The sequence below is a fragment of the Balaenoptera borealis genome (genome assembly GCF_965194805.1).
Source record: "Balaenoptera borealis genome assembly, chromosome: 18".
Classification (NCBI taxonomy): domain Eukaryota; kingdom Metazoa; phylum Chordata; class Mammalia; order Artiodactyla; family Balaenopteridae; genus Balaenoptera; species Balaenoptera borealis.
This window is the reverse complement of record NC_138877.1, coordinates 20,943,105-20,957,705: the sequence shown is the minus strand read 5'-3', so window position 1 is coordinate 20,957,705 and position 14,601 is coordinate 20,943,105. Positions and strand designations below refer to the sequence as shown.

Genomic DNA, 14,601 nt, shown 5'->3' with positions numbered 1-14,601 from the left:
AGTTTTCATTTGCATTCTACATAAATATGACTTTTGCAATAGAAAAGAGATTATACAGTATCAAATATAAATAAACAAAAATAAAGTAACTTTAATAGTCAGCCATGTTGACCTTAAAAGGAAGCTTACAAATGTGTGATTTACTAACTAGCCTAGTAACTTAAGATGTTTTTGTCACAATAATGACAAAATATAACTTGATTACATTTACGTTTTTAAATATTTGGAGTAGAATAAAATGTAGTCATTTTTAATGTGACAGTATTATACAAAGGGTAATAAATATTCAGCTATAATAAACGTCTACATGTGTGGGTGGACTAGTGAGAAAAGAAGAAAAAAGTGTCAAATTTTTAAAAATCTGTGTTGCGATCAAAAGTCTGAGTTGCTATATACCTATATTTATATTACCGATTAGTATGAAAATAAATATTAGTTGGTCAGAAAACCCACTGAACCAAACTATCTAATGTGGTAAATCATAAAGACTAAATTACACTGCATTTTAAATGCAGCTTTAGTACAAACCTGATTTATTTTCTCAGGTATTAATTAAAAGTAGTCTTTTCATGTGTAAGTACTTTAGCTATCTAGAAGAAGCTTAAATATATTATGACACCACAACTGAAAATGAAAAGAACTGTCTCATGAGACAGGCTGATGGTGCTGAGTTAAATCATTTCTGATCAATCCTGGGATGCTTTTCTGCCCCAAGGAAGAACACGACAAGCAGAGGATTCAGTCAGAAAACACATCAGCCAGCACAGTTTAAAGGTTCTTTTCTATGTCAGCTTTTCCACCTTTTCTACGTTCCAGCATGAAGTGACCCTTCTGTGGTGGGGAAAATGTTTAAACAGGCTTCAGTTTAATTCAAAGAAATAAAACAGGGTTATTTAAATTCAGAAGCAATTTAGGGTTGTTGTTTTTTCATTTAAAACTAACTGAAAGTTCTATTGGACAAACTCAAGAAACAGAGAGAAAGAAACAGTTACTAGCTTTATTTATTATACATTCAGATCCCTTAGTAAAGCAGACAGTTCTTACTTGTCTCTGAGTTTCTATTGCTTTTAAATGTCTTCAGGGAACGTACAGTCAACGTTTCTTGATCCCAGACTAAGCCTGCATCTGAGCTTCCTAAGTACAATGAAGAAGCCAAGTTTTTCATCTACATGATTCAGGGCCGCATTAGTTTAGTCACGAAATACCCTTCTAATTAAGCCAGATGTGATTTTTTTTTTTTTTCAGTCACATCCTCCTTCATTTGGGGTGTGTTAACAAAGCTCTTTCTAAGCCTCCTAAAGAAAGAAGACCATGGCAGTACTGATTCTGGCAGAATCTGAAGGGTATTACAGTCTATAGGGAGATCAGCTCGGTGCTTTGTGACCACCTAGAGGGGTGGGATAGGGAGGGTGGGAGGGAGACGCAAGAGGGAGGGGATATGGGGATGTATGTATATGTATAGCTGATTCACTCTGTTATACGGTAGAAACTAACACACCACTGTAAAGCAATTATACTTCAATAAAGATGTCAAAAAAAAAAAGAATCTCACATTTAGATTATCTGTCTTTAAAAACCAGATTACCTAGAGTCTCAGTTTAAAATGGCAAAGTACTGGCATGTTGAAATATTTCTCATATTTCCTGAAAATACTGAGTCATTTCAGTCCTGTCTCTTTAATTTTAATTTAGTGTGTAAGTTATACTGAGATATATTTTCTTGTATTAACTGTAGTACCTCTTAATAGAAACTTTTCCAAGGATACCCAAATACTTCCATACAGTGGCTTATTAAGATGATTTTGTAGAAGTGGTCATATAGCTTTTCTGCTTTAAATATCTTGTTTTTGTTTATTTGCTTATTTGTTGACAGTTTCAGAGACCATGCCCTTGTTTCAGCGAACACCCTTGCGGGCTAAGTGTTCAGACAAATATAAGAAAGCTAAAATGTAACTTCAGAAGATAGCAGAGGGAGACACGAATTCTTCTCATCGGCTTTGAGATAAAGAATTACAGTTTCCACCTGGAGCTCTACACCAGCAAACAAAAACCCTCCAATTTGAAGCTGCAAGCTATTTTCTGTATCCACAATGAGACCTGAATTTACATTTAAGGCAAGCTGTTCATCTCCTCAATAATTCCAGTGAGTTTTGTAATTTAAAAAAAAAAAAGTTTAAAGTACCCAATAGTAATTCTTGGAGAGGAATACAAAGTCTTTCATGAACCTAATGCCCATACTTTAGATGGAGAAGATAAGGGTTTTATTAAATAACGTTGTGAAGAGTGAGCCAGAGTTCTATACCCTTTGGAGAGATGTGGAGGGAGAAAGGTCTGTCTTGGCTTGAATTTAGAGTGGTTTCGCTGAGAATTACTGCTTGGTCTTAGAGAGTTGAGAGGGTTCTTGGTCACGCAAGCGTTTGCGGGCGAGGTGGAGTAAGTGGAAGGAAGACACTCACGCGTGCTATTCATCTCCTGCTGCTAAAGAAACGAATAATGAAATGACTCAGCTTGACCTGGTCTGGACTCCTACACCAAACATGTAGTTATTTAAGATTGGTCAATTCAGAACACTCTGATATTGGCCTATTTTGTTCTGTTACTTTTCGGCTTGAAGCCATAGAGCAAAATAGTATGACATCAGGAGGTTCATGGACCTCTGGAAGCTTTCACCCTCAGACCCCCAAAACTGAGCATGGGACACTGTACTTCTAAGCACCTGGGATGGGCTCCTTTCTTGGTCTAAAGCTACCTAGATGGGTTCTATAAGGAAACAGTAAATGGGAAAGAAGCATAACTAGCTCTCAGCCCCGCATGAGATAAAGGATGATGTCCTGACTTGAATTATCTAGAAAGCTCATAAAACAGAAAAATAAAACTTATTATGTTGGGGTCTTGCCACTCCCCTTCTCCATGAAGGGGACAGGGCGATCCTTCTTTAACATTCCTTGCCCAGTGGCTTTATGGTGTGCATAAACCCTTACAATTCATGCTACATCTATGTGGCACAAGGTTTGAATGGAACTCTGCCTGCATCACTTGCCACTGAGATGCCAACTTGACAGATATCAGCACACGAAAGTGATCGTGAGACAGATTTCCCCACTCCTTGTGCAGATAACTGAAGAAATGTCCCCGAGAACCTGCTTCATGACCCCTGGTTCCTCAGTCTGATCAGGAATAGCAAAAGGCTTCAGAGAGGATGAGTGGGAGGATGGTGAAAAGCTTGCTTTGGAAACAGCTATTGTCAGCTGTGAGTCACTTCACCGCTTTTGAAGAGTGGGTTATGTTTCCTTCTAACCACAAGCCCAGTGAGGAGGGCTTCACGGAAAAGTCTCGGAGGGCTTCGACCTGGCACCATCCTGGGAAATTGAGGGGCTAGAGGAGCCTTGAGGACAATATTGGAGAGTCTGCATTGTGGTGTCAGCCTGCACCCCGCTGGTCATGAAAACAAGCGGCACGTGGGTGTTTTCCTGGACAGAAGTGGGTCTTGTTGGAGAGAGTCCCATGTGAGGACGTCCTGAGTTCTGCCAAAAAGAATCACTTGGGTTTTCCCTGGTGGTGCAGTGGTTAAGAATCCGCCTGCCAATGCAGGGGACACGGGTTCGAGCCCTGGTCCGGGAAGATCCCACATGCCGCGGAGCAACTATGCCCGTGCGCCACAACTACTGAGCCTGCGTGTCTGGAGCCTGTGCTCCGCAACAGGAGAGGCCGCGATAGTGAGAGGCCCGCGCACCGCGATGAAGAGTGGCCCCCCGCTCGCCGCAACTAGAGAATGCCCTCGCACAGAAACGAAGACCCAACACAGCCAAAAATAAATAAATACATAAATAAATATATTAAAAAAAAAAAAAAAAAAGAATCACTTGAAGAGCAGAATAATTCTTAGCCAAAGGAGGCTGTAGTTTACACTGAATGCCCAGGGCTGAGGGGGAGGGCATGAGTGACTGTCCAAAGTAGAGAAACGTCCACTCAGGTCATGAGAACTGCAGCAGGGAGGGTCCCAGTAGGGAATCTCTGAAGAGTCCATGAAAGCCTCACATTGATCAAGACACAGACAGTCATCAGCCAGGCCCTCCCAGGCCCGCTAGGACCCTAGGACCAGTGAACACAAAACTACCAGCCAGGTAGGAATTGTCTCATCATTTCACCTGTACTCCCCACCCAAATTTAGACCTTGAGGAAATCCTTTAGAAAAAGGCAAGCACTAGTGAGAAGGTAAGAAGGTAAAAGGAGAGAACAGAAGAGCAAGCCCACCTTCCCTACCTTTAGGGAAGGTCCAAAGTGGGGGAGGGAGAAGATTTAACACCAAGTTATATTTAAAGCTTTGGATATTATGTGCAGTTGGACATTTATTCTAATTATGAATTGAGGTTGTGTTTGTCCTAACCATAGAACACGTTAAGAGTGAGCAGAAAAGCCAACAGGAACTGCCAAAACTGTCACTGGGGGCAGGAGAAAGTTATCCTCGTTGAAGAAAGTTTAAAGGGAGAGTCAGTTATAAAAGATAAAGGTATATATTGATGACATCCTATGAGTTTTGCTTGTTCTATGTTTAGGTTATAAATAAATGGGGAAATTTTAGGAGGGTCTTCATCAGAGCTTTTCATTGGGTCATCTAAGGCAATGCTCCAAAACACCTGTGCTCAGATTTGACTAAATATTCAGATTTGTCAGCGTGTGGTGATGTTCCAGTAAGTGTATTTTTGGGGGAAAGAATCTCCAGAGAATTTTGATGCTTACCGCTGATAAAGAACAATTTACTTGCATAAATCCATGGATTACAGTTCAATAATAAGTCATTGAAACAAAACAGCTCTGGGGAGGAATGTGACAGTCTTTTTGAGTCAGAATCTTGAGGTAGATAGTAGGCCACACTGTTTATATTAGGTAATATTTCTCATAGTTTGTGAGGACTGGTGGCTAATGCCAAAAGAGTAACAGCTGATGTTCTAAAGAGCAACCTGTATGCAATTACTGGAAGCAGGACTTGTTGACACGGGGATACTGCATTGTTGAAAGCAGAGTGTCACCAAGGAAGGGGCATTCAGGGAAGAGAGTGCAGTTTTGTGCCTGCATGAGGATTATGGCTGGAGGCAGCCTTTAAACATCCCTGCTGAGTTTCTGGAACTCTTGTCATACTTGCAGCTCCTCCAGCTGGAATGAATGCTAAGCAACTGGAAGTTTATAAAATCTTATGTAGTCTTCAAGTTCAATGATATGGCAAATTATAGTTAGGAATGTTCAGAGGGAAAAAAAAATCAATGTTTCATATTATATGGGGTGGCTAGAATCAGTTTGCTTATTTCAAAGCCTCTTTTGAGTTCACTCTTATTTTGCCAATGGGTTGGCACAATCTGTAACTACATTCAATTCATCATGTACATAGGACAAAATCAGCCTCTTCTTAAAATTGGTGTAGTAAGAGATACAGAATCTATGACATATAACTGAATCTTTTTTTTCTGCCTCAAAGTATATTTGAGAATTGAGTTCCTTTAGTTAAAAAAAAAAAAACACAATAATTTATTCAGTGCTTTACACTTTTCAAAGTGTTCTCAATATCTCTTATTTTACTCATAACAATCCAAGGAAGAAGGTAGAACAAGTACTAAAATTCAATCAAATATCCTAACAACCGAAAGTAGCTAAAACCCCTACATGATTAAGTCCACCTTTTACTTTTCCCCTAGACTCTGAAGACTCTTAGTAACTCTGAAGAGCTCCGTGGTTTACCTGTGCAATTCAATAGAAAGTTATTTTACATAAAAAAAAAAATCTTGCTAATTTGGTACCTTTTCAGAGGCTTACTTTACCCAAACAGGAGCCATATGTGAGGCATCAAAGCTGACCCAGGTACTGTTACGAAGTGGCTCCAAACCATCTCAGACCTCTAAGAGTCAATATTCTAAATGTGTGTGTCACTTTCAAACAGCCAACCAAAGGTATAAGTTCTCTCTCTTTCATCATTTGTTTTCAGCTCAACAGCTGAGTCACCAAGGATGAAAATATTTCTGGGAATTTAAAGTGCTTCCTTACAACTAACAAGCACCTGCTCTCATAGGTGAGGATGGTGTGCAAAGGGCAAAACTGAACAAAGCCTGAAACAGAACGTCCTAAACCTCACTTATTTCAACTGTAAATCATAAGTTGATAATTCTGGAGTTTTCGATTAGAACCTTAGAGAAAATATCCATGAGATCAAATATAAAACATCTTCATGGAAGCCCATGGAAGGTCAGATGAGTAAAACTCCTGCCACTCATTTTCCCCCCCACCATATTTCTGTCTATAATCTTTATGAAAATGTTTTGTAGACTCTTCTAACTACAGGTCAGCATCCTAAATAAGGAGAGAGCATTTGGTCCGTGTCCTGAATCCACAGAGTTACCATGTAGCCTTAGTCAAAGCCTCTTAACTTCTACTCACCATCCTTCTGACATCTGTAAAATTGGGATTTTACAATTTTAGCTCACCTTTGGCTGTATTAAGATCATATAGGATAAAATATGTAAAATTATTTTTCAAACTTCAGACCACTGTACAAATAGAAGACTATTGTTTCTATAAAATGCTTACAGAATGCCACCCAGGCAGCCCATAATAGAACACCTTTGGGCCTTCACAGTTGCTGTTTGGAGCACTTGTCTCATAGCCTCTCACTTTCTCCACCATTGCTCACTTCTTTCTCCTCCTTTCTTGCATCAACCTGGCCCTTGACCTTCTAGGCATTGTCTCATGCTTCTGGCTTTGGCTTTGTGACAGAGTTGACTTACCCGTGTTGACCTTTGGCAAACATCCTACCTAACCAAGTTCTGGTCTCCAGGACCCCATCCTTGTATCAGCAGGTCTTGCTAGTGCCTCTCTGAGGATTTGCCCCCAAAGGAGGAAAGGAACATATCCTTCTCTCTCACCTCCTGACTCCCATGCCCATTTCCTAGGTTCTGGCCAAGTGGCTTTGCATGAGGACAAAGGAAAATCCTGTGGGACACATCTATGGGTGAAAGGGACCTTGTCTCTCGCCACAAGGGTCAAGAGTGGGACAACCATGAATCAGCATATTGTGGAGGCACATGGGGCTGCATCCCTCTCTGCTTCACCAGCTCCCATCCTGGGGTTCACTCGCAGATGCCTTGGGAACCAGGGGGCAGAGAACCACTTCTCCCCATCCTATGAGGGCAGATGACCTTCCTATGGCCAGGAAAGAGAATGCAGCCCACTGTCCTGTGTGTTCTGACCCTTTGTGCTGACGAGCTCCTTAGCAAAACTAGTCTCAAAGAGGAGCTTGGAGAGGTCAGACTGTTTCTAAGATTCAGAGTCAATGCAATTTGTCACAACACACTGGGAAAACCCTTGACAGAACACTTGAACCTCTGCACAGCGGGATTTTTTTATTTCTCACAAGAGATGGAGTGAAAGGAAAAATGGACATATCAGGTGCCAGCATGTGCCAGGCACTGCGAAGGATGCTTGACAACGTGACCTCATGTAATATTCGCACCAGTTTTGTAAGGCAGCTGATGAACATCTGTCATTTGTGGCCACCCAGTATGTTATGAACACCATCCTGACATTTTCATTATTTCCATGTTATCAATTCTGCCTTCCAACATAATTCCAGAAAACTGGCTACTCCAGCCTCCCTTCCAACAACAGTGCAGGCAGGAGACCTCAGTCAGGCCCACCAATCAGCTGCACCTGCACGAGACTTCCATTTGGAAGTGAGCTGCATGCGAGTGAAGGCTTGTTGGGTCGTTTATATTGCTGGTGTGGGTGACAGCAGAAGAGTCCTGTTTTAGATGTTGTAATTACAGTTGTAGGAAGGCGGAGCCAGGAGTGGCAGGCCCCTCATGGGGGCCCTTCCTGCAGCATGGCTTTCATTATTGTTTTTGAGACCTTAACCTAGAGTCTATTTCTCTAGCCCTCCCAGCAATTCTGAGCTTCACATTTATGTGCTTTAATAAATTCCCTCTTGCAGTAAGCGAAAACTGACCACAGAGGTTAAGCAGCTTTCCAAATGTCACACAGTTAGTTAGAGATGAGATGAAAATGGAAACAGCGTCATCTCCACAAGACGCTAAACTTGTTTTACTGACATACATTGATCTGATTTTATCCATCCTCGCATATGTACTGTCATATCTAGCTTATTGACTCAGCCTTCTTTCCTCAAGGCTGGAGACTGAGAATGTGACCATCAAAGCATCATGATCGTGGTGATAAAGAGGGCAGTTCTGCAGAGTATTACAGTGACTACCCTTGGCACAAGCATTGAAGTGCTGCAACACGCTCTCAGCTGACATGACCCTCAGTGACGCAGATGTGTTCCTCCAGTGCTGGGTTATGCACTCTGTGACGCGCTCTGAGTCACTTCAAGGCATGCGTGTGTCACTGAATAGAATCCGCAGCTCTTTATCAGACAGAACCACATTGCTTAGGATTATCTCGAGCTGCAAGGGCCAGTGGGCTTGCTAGTGACTCAGGAGAGAGCCAGGAGGGCGGAAGTGAGACCTTATACCGTGACTTGTTTTACTGCTCCTGTGTGGTTTTCATATATGCTTTTTCTGTACTTTTTGATCCAGACACCTAAGTGATGACGAAGCAAGTGGCCCTTTTGGGAACACGCACTGGGAGATATAAAGGGACATGCATGCAATACACGGGCTGGCAGAAATTAACAGTCCCCAAATTGAAATATGTTCATTGTGCCCAGGAACCTGTGAATTATATAGAACAACTGTTTAATCTCAGCCTAATATCTCCCACCCATCCGCTGGTATGTTCAGAGAATGAAATTGGCTTTGATATCCTTCTAAGGAGCCCCACTGGGAAGCAAATCTGCCGAAAAAAGTCCTCACAAATCAAAGAGTAAACATTTTCAAATTATCAGCCTCTCGACATTATCCATGTCTTCCATTATACATGCTGCATGCCCACTGGGCTTTAATATTAGGTCCGAAATAACGGTATCTACTAACTTTCCTCTTCACCTGCTTCATTAGAATATACCTAACATGCAGTTATGTTTGCATTTTGATGCAAACTACTGTATATAGAATGGATAAACAACAAGGTCCTATTGTATAGCACAGGGAACTATAGTCAATAACCTGTAATAACCTATAATGGAAAAGAATATGAAAAGGAATGTGTGTATGTATGTATGTGTGTGTATATATATACACACACACACACATATATGTAACTGAATCACTTTACTGTACACCAGAAACTAACACAACATTGTAAATCAACTATATTTTAAAAAAATAATAACATTTGCATTTTATTTTGGTTCTAAGCTACTGCAACTGCCACTAGATTTTAGCCTGACCCCAAGCCTTTTACAAGAGGAAGTGAATTAAGTTAGCAATTATTGCAAGTTTCAACGTATGAATTGTATGTGTGAAGCCATGCGGGCTAAAAATGGGATGTGTACAAACCACTGACCTTCTGAATTGGATTTTTAGTACCAGATTTTTAGTGACAGAATTATTATTTCAAATGAAGTCTTACTCAAAACCCCAATATATAAAATAGATATAAGGGGTATTTTTACAAGGATATACACTTTAAATGTGTAAATTTACTTGTTTAAACATCAATCAATGGCAACAGTGAAGCCATCTTGACATACACAAAAATTTGCAACCACGAATGTGATGGACAGTTACAGTCTTATATTAGTATCTACATCCAATATATTCCTATATATTTTGGGTTGCACAGTAATAAGAAAAATGTAATTCACACAGATAAGCATTATAAATGTGGATATTTTAACAGCTTGCTTTGAAACCTCAATATATTATTCAGTAATCTTGATTCTAAAACTTTAAATAAGAGCACTATGAAATTGTGTTTCAAGGTTGAAACTTACGAACATAAAAGTCAAACCAAAAGCACCCAAAATTGAAATGTACCAAAATATTATGATACAGTGTCATTGTATTATATCATGCAACCTACCACATGCTCATCTGTTATTACACAATTCATGATTATTCAGTGGCAAGGGCATAGACTGAGAAATCTATGTCTAAGCATCCTTTGGTGTTTAATTTATTGAGGCTTGTGTGTGACATAAACAATTATTTCCTTGTACATTTACATGTAAAAAGAAATGTACAGACCCAAATTTGCATGAAAGTACTACACCTTCCCCAATCTAACACTTTTACAGAAAGTTCACAGTTCACTTATCTGTAGAAATGGTAGACGTTTTAGTTCAAGTCTTGAGTGTGACAGTACACACACACACACACACACACACACACACACACACACACACACAGACTTTACCAGCACCACGTGTTAACAAGTTAGAGGTTTTCCTCATGTTAAAAATGTAATCTATCCTGTTACACGACATAGTGATTGGTATTTCTATACCTTTCAAACTGATTACCACGATAAATCTAGTTACAATACAAAGATATTACATAGTTATTGACTATATTCTCCACACTGTACCTTTCATACCTGTGACTCATTTATTTTGCAACTGGAAGTTTGTACCTCTTAATCTCCCTCACCTATTTTTTTCTTCCCTTTAATCCCCTCCCTCACTTCTGGCAACCACCTGTTTTTTTCTCTGTGTCTATAACTCTGTTTCTGTTTTGTTATGTTTGTTTGTTTGTCCTTTAGATTCCACATATAAGTGAAACCATACAGTATTTATCTTTGTCTGACATTTCACTAAGCTCAATACCCTCTAGGTCCATCAGTGTTGTCACAAATGGCAAGGTTTCATTGTTTTTTAAGGCTGAGTAATATTCCAGTGTGTGTGTGTGTGTGTGTGTGTGTGTGTGTGTGTATCACATCTTCTTTATCCATTCACCTATCTGTGGACAATTAGATTGCATACCTTGGCAATTGTAAATAATGCTGCAATCAACACTGGGGTGCATATATCTTTTTAAATTAGTGTTTTTGGTGGGGTTTTTTTTTTTTTTTTTTTTTGGCTAAATACCCAAGAGTATAATTGCTGGATCATATGGTAGTTCTATTTTTTTAATTTTTGAGGAACCTCCATACTGTTTTTTATTTTGGCTGCACCAATTTATATTCCCTCTAACAGTGCATGAGGGTTCCCTTTCCTCCACATCCTCACCAACACTTATTATTTGCTGTCTTTTTGACAACAGCCATTCTGACAGGTGTGACGTGATATCTCATTGTAGTTCTGATTTGCATTTCCCTGATGATTAGTGATGCTGTGTACCTTTTCATGTGTCCGTTGGCCATCTGTATGTCTTCCTTAGAAAAATGTCTATCCAGATTCTCTGCCCATTTTTCAATCAGACTGTTTGGGGTTTTGATGTTGAACTGCATGAGTTCTTTGCATATTCTGAAAAAATGTAATATATCACCTGTGAGCAGTGGCTCAATGTTTTTAAATTATGATTTTAAAATATTAAATTTGGGACTTCCCTGGCGGTCCAGGGGTTAGGTCTTCACCTTCCAAGGTAGAGGGTGCAGGTTTGAGACCTCATCAGGGAGCTAAAATCCCACATGCCTCGTGGCCAAAAAAACAAAACATAAAACAGAAGCAATATTGTAACAAATTCAATAAAAGACTTTAAAAATGGTCCACATTAAAAAAAAATCTTTAAGAAATAAAATAAAATATTAAATTTAATCAAACATTTACCAAACCTTCAAAATTTCTGGAAAACTTACAGTGTCTCTGAACTCTGAAAACCACTGTCATAAATCAAATTGTTTATGTCAAAAAAATCAATAGCTTGAAATAAAGGATTAAAGAGAGGAAGCAGACTCCTCGTCACCATGACCATAGATATGGTCAAAGTGGAAGTAACACAACCCATCTGTCCAGTCCATCAGGAGGATTCAAACACGGATGGGTTTGATGCATCTAGTGCATCCCTGTAACCCTCCATGTGAGATCAACTATGGCAGAAACTGCTGGGAACTGAGTTTCAAGCTACGCACGCTGCTAGTGTTCATGTAAACATGTTCAAAAGTTGTCAGTACATATAAAGAAATTCTTATCCATAAAACAGTATTTGGCCCAGAATCATGGTCCCAATCTGTAGGTTATTTACCCTCCTTCCAAAGAAGTCTGAGAAGGGGTCATACATTTTGAGGGCCCTCATATGGGTAGAATATATCCATTCTGTGCATGGAACACATGTTCTCCCTCTGTTACCACAGAGAAACTACTGTCTTAGAGTTATCTTTAGTGGAGATTTATTTTCCTTAATAAGGTCGTTTTTTCCTTTGAAACTGGATACAAATCAAGTTTGTCCAGCAGTCCAGTGTATATAAGGGACTAAAATGATCAAAAGATGTACTTGTCTTCATAAACAAAATGAAAAGACAACCCACAAAATGGGAGAAAATATTTGCAAATGATGCAACTGACAAGGGATTAATCTCCAGAATATACAAATAGCTCATGCAGCTCAATATCAAAAAAAACAAACAACCCAATCAAAAACTGGGCAGAAGATCTAAACAGACATTTCTCCAAAGAAGTCATACAGATGGCCAAAAAGCACATGAAGATGCTCAACATTGCTAATTATTAGAGAAATGCAAATCAAAACTTCAATGAGGTACCACTGTCAGAATGGCCATCACCAAAAGTCTACAAATAATATATGCTGTGGAGTAAAGGAAACCCTCCTACACTGTTGGTGGGAATGAAAATTGGTGTAGCCACTATGGAGAATAGTATGGAGGTTCCTTAACAAACTAAAAATAGAGCTATCATATGATCCAGCAATCCCACTCCTGGGTAAATATCCAGAGAAAACCATACTTTTAAAAGATACATGCACCCCTATGCTCATTGCAGCACTATTTACAATAGCCAAGACATGGTAGCAACCTAAATGTCCATCAACAGATGAATTGATAAAGAAGATGTGGTACATATATATATATCGATACAATAGAATATTACTCAGCCATAAAAAAGAATGAAATAATGCTATTTACAGCAACATGGATGAACCTAGAGATTATCATACCACGTGAAGTCAGTCACACAGAGAAAGACAAACACCATATCCTATCACCTATATGTAGAATCTAAAAATAATGGTACAAATGAACTTATTTACAAAACAGAAACAGACTCATAGACTTAGAGAACAAATTTATGCTTACCAAAGGGGAAAGGTGGGGGGAAGGATTAAATCAGGAGGTTGGGATTAACATATACCTACTACTATATATAAAATAGATAATCAACAAGGACCTACTGTATAGCACAGGGAACTCTACTCAATATTCTGTAATAACCTATATGGGAAAAGAGAATCTGAAAGAATCTGAAAATGAATGGATATATGTATATGTATAACTGAATCACTTTCTGTACGCATGAAACAACATTGTGAATCAACTCTACTCCAATATAAAATAAAAATTAAATTTAAAAAATTAAATTAACAAAATATAAACAAACAAAAAAAATGTATTTGTCTTAACAATGATCCCCATGAACATATGAGACTGATCAGAGGTGAGAACACCAATGGGAAGATGCAGCCTACCAAATATGTTTGCCTTTTAGTAACCGAGGCAGTATTTTGCTAATGGCAGAGGAACTTTGTGGTGGAAGGTCCATAAATCATTTGGTGCCCTGTCTGTGTGAAGTGTGTAAGCAACGCTGACTTTTGGCAGGATACAGACATATTTTGACATTTTTAGCAACTACAAAGATTCATAATGTCACAGTACTCCTTTAGTTCATTTCCCTCAGAACTCTGCTTGTTTTCAGTACATCTGGTGTTTAAATGAGTTCCTATTCTGACTCCATACCCCTGCCCCACTTATTTCTGGCAGCATTAAATATAATTTCACTGTTTCACAACTTTTAACTCACTAAATCTGTAGGCTTGAGAGAGAAAGATGAAAGTTGCTGCTTCGAAATTTTCTGAGAAACCAAGCAGAATTCAAGTCCTATACAATGTCAGGCAATCCTGCCAAAGAAAGGAGCTGCTTGTTGCTAAAGAAAGGTGGGATTTCCCTGGAAGCATGGCCATGTGTTCTTGGTCCAATGAACATGACTGTAGAAGGACTTCATCCAGGCTCAGATTTGAAGGCCAGGACCAAAGTGGGCCTGAGGAATATGAAGAGTGTGGGCTGTCTTAGATCGAACCAAGCAGGAGATTTCAACTCTGTTTCTTGGAACTTCTCATTACAAAAGACCCCTGGAATTCTGATCAGAAGGGGTGAAACTCTAGTTAGAGATTTCTGTCACTTTCAGTTGTGCCCAATTAACCAGAGGTTAGCCTCAGAGACACTCAGGATAGCTTGGCAAATTTCCCCAAAAGTCTAGGAGCAAGTATTGGTCTTAAACATAGGACTGATGAAACAAAACCCTCAACTGATGAAAATTTACAATGCACAATGTACAGAAAGCCCTTGATAGACACTACTGAGAAAAAGGAAAGTGGTCTTATTCTTCTCTTCAACCATTCGAGGCCTGAATGTGGTTAACAAGAAAAAAAAAAAAAAGATGGAGCACAAATTTTTCATTTTTTAATTCAATACCAAACCAAAACTTATTTCAAACAGACTCTTTCAGGAGCAAGAAACTTGGGATCTTTTATCACCCTAGTTCTTCCTA

At 39.3% G+C, this 14,601-nt stretch overlaps 1 protein-coding gene across 1 annotated transcript in view; it reads right to left on the bottom strand.

Annotated features, from left to right (window-relative positions):
• Positions 1 to 14,601, bottom strand: part of LOC309615683 (uncharacterized protein) — a 342,582-nt gene that overhangs the window by 89,485 nt on the left and 238,496 nt on the right. The window lies entirely within an intron of this gene.